Raw genomic sequence first — 7,355 nt, 5'->3', positions numbered from 1 at the left:
CATACTGTGTGTGTACCTCTGACATCACTCTGGAGGTACCTCCACTGATGGGGTGGGGTGGAGAAGGAAAAGGTAAGATCCTTAGCTATCAATAGGGCTGTGTGGGTAGGGCTCAGCAGTCGAAGGTTTGCCTAAACATGTATGGGGCATATAAGCACATGCGTGTTCACATGTATCACAGGTGCTGTTCGTCAGGAGTAGTCCAGCTTGTCTTCTTGAGACAAGGTCTCCTACTGGTCCGGAGTTTACCTACTAGGCTAGGCTAGCGGGTCAGAGTCCCAGGGATTCATCCGTGTTGGTGTTAGAAACAAAGAATAATCTTGGTACAACATGTGGGTATGCATGCGCGCGCATGCGCACACAGACACATTAACAAAGGGGAAGCAAAATTGGCAAGGCAATTTCTGTTTGTAAAAAGAGTGTGAAAAAAGAAACGGGCTGGAGAGATGGCTCAGTGGTTAAGAACATTCATTGACTGCTTTTCCAGAGGTCCTGAGTTCAATTTCCAGCAACCACATGGTGGCTCACAACCATCTGTAATGGTATATGATGTCCTCTTCTGGTGTGTCTGAAGACAGCTACAGTGTACTCACATACATAAAACAAATAAATTAAAAAAAAAGATGAGTTGGTGCACCGGATTCCAGCTGTTCCCTCTTCTCCTCGTCCTCTCCACCTCTGCCTTCGTTCGCCATGCTCTCGGTCCGCGCCCCGCTCGCCACCATCGCTGACCAGCAGCAGCTGCACTTGTCGCCCCTGAAGCGACTCAGTCTGGCTGACAAGGAGAACACGCCCCCAACCCTCAGCAGCGCCCGCGTCCTGGCTAGCAAGGCTGCAAGGAGAATCTTCCAGGACTCTGCCGAGCTGGAAAGTAAAGCACCCAGTAAGCCCAGCATTGAGGAAGAGCCGTTACTGAGAGAAAATCCCCGCCGTTTCGTTGTCTTTCCCATCGAATACCATGATATCTGGCAGATGTACAAGAAAGCTGAGGCCTCCTTTTGGACTGCCGAGGAGGTGGACCTTTCCAAGGATATTCAGCACTGGGAAGCTCTGAAACCAGACGAGAGACATTTTATATCTCATGTTCTGGCCTTCTTTGCGGCGAGTGATGGCATAGTCAATGAGAACTTGGTGGAGCGATTTAGCCAAGAAGTTCAAGTCACAGAGGCCCGCTGTTTCTATGGCTTCCAAATTGCCATGGAGAACATACACTCCGAAATGTACAGTCTCCTTATTGACACTTACATTAAAGATTCCAAAGAAAGAGAATATCTCTTCAACGCCATTGAGACAATGCCTTGTGTGAAGAAGAAGGCTGACTGGGCCTTGCGTTGGATTGGGGACAAAGAGGCTACGTATGGAGAACGAGTTGTGGCCTTCGCTGCGGTAGAAGGAATCTTCTTTTCTGGTTCTTTTGCATCAATATTCTGGCTCAAGAAACGGGGACTGATGCCGGGCCTTACATTTTCCAATGAACTTATTAGCAGAGATGAGGGTCTGCACTGTGACTTTGCCTGCCTGATGTTCAAGCACCTGGTACACAAGCCCTCGGAGCAGAGAGTAAAAGAAATAATTACCAACGCGGTCAGGATAGAGCAGGAGTTCCTCACAGAGGCCCTGCCTGTGAAGCTCATCGGGATGAATTGCACCTTGATGAAGCAGTACATCGAGTTTGTGGCCGACAGGCTTATGCTGGAGCTGGGTTTTAACAAGATTTTCAAAGTAGAAAATCCATTTGACTTCATGGAGAATATTTCACTAGAAGGAAAAACAAACTTCTTTGAGAAGCGAGTAGGCGAGTACCAGAGGATGGGAGTAATGTCAAATTCGACAGAAAATTCTTTCACCTTGGATGCTGACTTCTAAGCAACCGATCCGTGTGCTCTTTGCTGATTATTCTCCCCTTGTCATTAAAAGAAATCAGCAAAACCAAACACCTGGCTACACCACGAATTGTCGTTAAATTTGCTAACTGGTGTCTAAAAGCCGTGTAGCTACCTCGGTCCTGCTTGCTAGGTTTGCCACTAGAAGGAAGCATACTTAAAACAATGGCTACTTGGATCCTCAGGGAGATCCTGTCTGCAAGTCGCGTGGTCACCCTTAGCTTCATCAAAGCACTAACAGCTCACCCGGCCAGGCTTCATGAGCACTGACCCTCAAGCAAGCAGGTTTATTAAACATTTAGATGCCAACCTCACTTACTGTTTCCTGCAGTCATGGAGAGTTTACTTAACAAGTTTGTAAATAATAAAACTGGCACTTTGCACACAGACTTGGTACTATCCTAGGGGAAGGCCTGCTTTATTTGGTTTCTAGACCGAGTAGGAAGTGATCCATTTACCACTGAGGGCAGCCCCATTCAGAGTCTTAAGTGACTAAGCCAGTGTTGAACAAGCAATTTCCAGGCTTTGTTCTTCAGGGAACTTCCCATCAGCTTTGAAGTCGGTCCTGTGCACCCTAGGCACATGGATCAGTTCACAAGTGGGGTTCAGTGGAGAGAACTTCCCCCTCAGAAGTCACTTGAAACTTAGATGAGATTTGGGACACTTGCTGGTTGACTCTGTCTCATTTGTGTAAAAAGTATTTTTTTTTTTCAAGTTATACTTTGTCCCATTCCTAGTTAGTACAAAGTCTTGAAAGGGCCTTTGTAGGGCTTTTTAAGTCAGGGTCTTAACTATGTAACTCTGGCTTGGCCTGGAACTTGCTATGTAGACCAGGTTACCCTCAAACTTGTCTGTCTTCCCAAATACTGGGATTAAGGTTTCTGTGACCATACCTGGCTTTACCTGATGAATTCCTAAACACCAGAAAACCAGTACTGTATGAGATGTTAATGTGTGTTCCTTTCAGACTGGAGTACAGACCAGTAGATAACAGATAACAGCTGGTTCACCTTAATCTGCCTTTTTGTGTATTAATCTGTGTTTAGAGAACGGAACAATAGCCAGAATTCACCTAGCGAGTTCGAGGCCAGTTGGTGTATATGTGGGACTCTTAACCAAAACAGCAAGCGTTCCCTGGGGTAGTTCACAATGATCTCCAGCTTCCTTGTTAACCAGATAACTGCAAGTCAGATGTATGACCCTGGTTGGTTTATTGTATTGATATGTTTCTGTAATATGAGTAAATTATTGTTACTTAAAAGTAATAAATTCAAGTTTCAAAATTGAAAAAAAAAAAAAAAGATGAGTTGAGACTATGCACACTCAGACCTCACCCCAGCGACACACTTCCTTCAGCAAGGCCATATAGTAGAGGTCTGTAAGATATGAGGAGCCAAGGGAGGGAGAAAAAAGAGCACTGTGTTCTGGTCAGTGTGTGTGCACTCTGCCACATTCCCTATGGAGGCTCCATCCTCTTCCCCCCTTCTCATTCCAGAGAGTTTTAGCATCGTTGCCTGGTAGTTTAAAATGCCCAAATGGAGACAAGCCGCAACTATATAAGGACACAGTTCTATTGTACTCAGGGCTCAGCCTTTAAGAAATTATTCCACCGAGCCAGTGTGCCAGTGGACTTCCTGGAAGGAAGCCTTGGTGTCGTTTCTCTGATCAGAAAGGCTGCAACCTCCAAGCATCTCCGCCCACTGGGTGCTGATTGTTTAACTCTCTGAGCTGTCATTCAAACCACTGCATTCTACTCCATGCCCATATCAGAACACAAAATGGGATACTTAGTCCTACTGTCTGAGTTCCCATAGTTTTCATAGTTTCAATACTGTGTAAAAGTCCAAAGTTCAAAGGCTTTTCTGAGCCTCAAGACAATCTCTTAATTGTAACCCTTTGGAAAGTCAAAGAGCAAATTACGTACTTACAACGTACAATGGCATGGAGTAGACATTACCATTCCAAAAGGGAGGAACGGGGCATGGTGAGGAAATGGTGGACCAAAGCAAGACTGAAACTCAGCCAGACAAACTCATCATCTGGTATTTCCGTGGCCAGTGTCAAAGGGCTTAGATGGCTCTGCTCTTTCAGCTTCGAGGTCTGCCATCCCCCACTCCCCCCCAGGGCTGGTCTCACTCTCTGTGTGCAGCTCTCCTTGGGAGAGGGCTCATGGTTCCGGCATCTCCAACATCTTCCACCAGGGCTTTACTTTTGCAGCCTCATGCAGTGTTCTGTCAGGCTTTCCTGTTCTCCTGGGGCCTTCACAGAGGGGCTATTCTGCCACACACTGCCTGGCTCAGTGGCTCTCTAAAGTGGCGGAGGAAGAATTTACAGCCCTTTTGCCTGTAAAGCCAGCACCATGTGAATAACACTGCCACGTTCTGCTCCTCCTAGGGATGGGCCCCGCCTCTTGCGCTATCCTGGGAAGTAGAACTTCTACTCAGCTGCGTTCTAGGAGTCAAAGACTCTGTAGATCTTTTCACAACTTGGAAACTTACTTGTGGGGTCTCACCCTGAGGGACACCTTCCTCTTTATCACAGGACTCATCAGGAGACCTTTCTGAAAACTGGATGTCCTAGTTTTCTTTCTGTTGCTGTGATAAACACCATGACCAAAAACAACTTGAGGAGAAAAGAGTTTTATTTTAGCTTACATGTCCAGGTGTCCATCACGAAGGGAAGGCAGGGTCAGAATCCAAGCAAGGCAGGAACCTGGAGACAGGAACTGAAGTGGAAGTCATGGAGGAATGCAGTTTACTGGCATGCTCCTCCTGGGTTGTTTAGATTTTCTCTTACACCCCTGGACTACCTGCCCAGGGATGGCATCATGCACAATGGGCTGATGCCACATTAAATTAATCATTAATCAAGATGTAGCATAGACTCTAGCTAAGTGACCCTACCCCCAAGTTGTTTCTGATTGGTAAATAAAGATGCCAACAGCCAGTAGCTGGGCAGGAGAGACATAGGTGGCGCTTAGGTTTCAAGGGCTTGGGGTTAGGAGAAAACCATTTGAGGAAAAAGAAGAGTGCAAGAAGAGGAAGGAGAAGCCACCATGGGTTTGGAGTCAAGAGAACATGGCCCTGAGGGCTGCCCAACTGGAGTTAAGAGCAGCCCAGATGGAACACAGTTAAGTAATAACTCAGGGTAATCCACAGGAAAGCAGCACAGAGGGTAGGCAGCTGCCCAACTTTTGTATTGTTTAGGGCTTATTACAAATATAAAGCTTGCATATGTCTTTTGTCCAGGAACTTAAATAGCAAAGGTTGGGTAGAAACCCTGGGTGGGGATTTAAATCCTTCGTACAGCACCTCCAACAAATAAAATCAGTCTTTTAAATTTATCTTCAGGCAAGTTCTTAGGGCAAAGGCAAAAAGCAGTCACAGTCTTTGCTAAAATAGCACAAGAATAGTCTCTAGACAAGTTGCTAACATTTCTTTCTTTCTGAGCTCTTGGGCTCGGCCTGCTGATGCTTCTGATTTTAACTGCCCTGGTGAGGACACCAGTGTTTGCAACAAAGTCTTTGCCATTTAGATTATTGGTGAAGTAAGTGATCAGTAGACACTCTGTGAAGCCTATAAACCTCATTTTTGGGGAGTCCCATCCGATTGGCTCAGTTCTTAACATACCTTATAACAAGAGCGCCCATGTGGGCAGCCTCTGTGTGAATTCTCTTCTGTCCTGAGCCAACCTACAATAGTGTCAAAAGGATCCCATGCTGTTGTGAACCATGAATTTTATATGCTATAATATAAAGTGAATCCAAGCCTCTGGTAAAAAAGGAAGCAATTTAAAATGTACTGTAGTGCAGAAAGGAGTGACAGAGAGAAAGGGAGGCAGAGCAAAGCTGGTGGGTGAGCTGATTTGGTGCGAGACGGTGGTTTATAAACCCCCTGCTCTGGAGAAATTCCTCTTCTCTTTCCCCACATGCTGGGATCTGCCCCATTCCCAAGTTCCTCATCCTATTGATTTAGGCACAAATATTTATCCAGTGAATATCTTGGGGTTTGAGCCTACTCCCTTTTGTAACTGGACTCAGACACATAGCAGGCTGCCTGTAATGTTCCACCTCTGAGTTCTAGGAAAAGCAGTTACCAGCTGCCAGCTAGGGGAGAGAGGGGCTTGTTTGTGACTCTGAGGGACTCTCAGTGCACCTCATATTACAGATGGACCGTAACAGTTTCTATCACACAAGCAGACGATGCAACATTGCTCCTAGCGGTCATAGCTTCTGGCTGCCAGCAGTTGGTCTGATACCTGCTAGTCTGTCCCTTGTGTCCTGGAATCTGGATTTTCCAAAGACTCTGCTCTGGACTGCTGCTAATACAGATGAGAGCTCCAAGCCCAGCTATATCAAAGTAGTACCTTCCTTTGGTAGCTGTCTAGTATTAGAGACACACAACTGGGAAACTCTTAAGCCCCCTCTAGAAGTCAGTATCATATAAAACAATTGTCAAAACCAAACAAACAGAATCAATCAAACAAACACATCACCATGAAGATCTAGTGTTACCTTAGTGGAATACAAAAACACATTGCTCTAAGGGCTGGAGAGATGGCTCAGTGGTTAAGAGCACTGACTATTCTTCCAGAGTTCAATTCCTAACAACCACATGGTGGCTCACAACCATCTGTAATGGGATCTGATGCCCTCCCCTGGTGTGTCTGAAGACAGTGACAGTGTACTCATATACATAAGATAAATAAGATTAAAAAAAAAATCCACATTGACCTAGTCGAGTAGGTGGTTTATACTCAGAAGCTAGAGGTAGGCAGATCTCTGAGTTCCAGGTCAGCCCAGTCTACACAGTAAGTTCCATGACAGCCAGGATTACACAGAAATCCAAAGCAAGCAAGCAAACAGGAAACAAAAACCAAACAAACAGAAATGCATCGACCTAATCACATGACAGAAGAGCCTGTATTGTAATCTCTCGGTTTCTCCTTCCCATGATCCCATTAGACATCCAATGCAGTGAAAACTGAAATGGCAAAAAATGGGGACAAGAGGATTGGGTCACATGATTGTCTGTGGTGCAGGAAATTCTAAGTGTCTGCTGCCCTCCTGAAGGTTCAGGGGTATGAAGAAGCTTTATGGGTGCTTCCCCTAAAACTTGGTGTTTTTGGTTCTTTATGTCATGTGACTTTATGGGTGCTTCTGTTTATGGGTTTTTCCGTCATGTGACTTTATTAACTAAGATGCAGCCAAGTCACAGAGCTGTGTCCATTGTGATGATGTCACCGGCCAGGATAGCAACAAAACAAGATTACTTTCTTAAAAAAGAATAATTAAGGGCTAGAGAGAGAGCTCAGTTGTTAGAAGACTTGATGTTCTTGGTAGAGGCTCCAGGTTCTGTTTTTATCACCTACATGGTTTCTCACGACTGTTTATAGCTCCAGTTCCAGGGGATCTGGTTCCCTCTTCTGGCCTTTTGGGTCACACGGTGCACAGACATACATGTAAATAAAGCA

General features: G+C 45.5%; 1 pseudogene across 1 annotated transcript; it reads left to right on the top strand.

The window, feature by feature from the left end:
- Positions 1-630: 630 nt before the first annotated feature.
- Rrm2l1 (ribonucleotide reductase regulatory subunit M2 like 1) lies at positions 631-2,988 on the top strand (annotated as a pseudogene). Its single transcript, XR_015644022.1, has one exon. The product of XR_015644022.1 is annotated as a ribonucleotide reductase regulatory subunit M2 like 1 (transcript).
- Positions 2,989-7,355: the final 4,367 nt, after the last annotated feature.

Source organism: Rattus norvegicus, chromosome 19 (assembly GCF_021556685.1).
Source record: "Rattus norvegicus strain SHRSP/BbbUtx chromosome 19, alternate assembly SHRSP_T2T, whole genome shotgun sequence".
NCBI lineage: Eukaryota > Metazoa > Chordata > Mammalia > Rodentia > Muridae > Rattus > Rattus norvegicus.
Note: the sequence above shows the minus strand (reverse complement) of the source record. Positions and strands in the feature narration are given on the sequence as shown.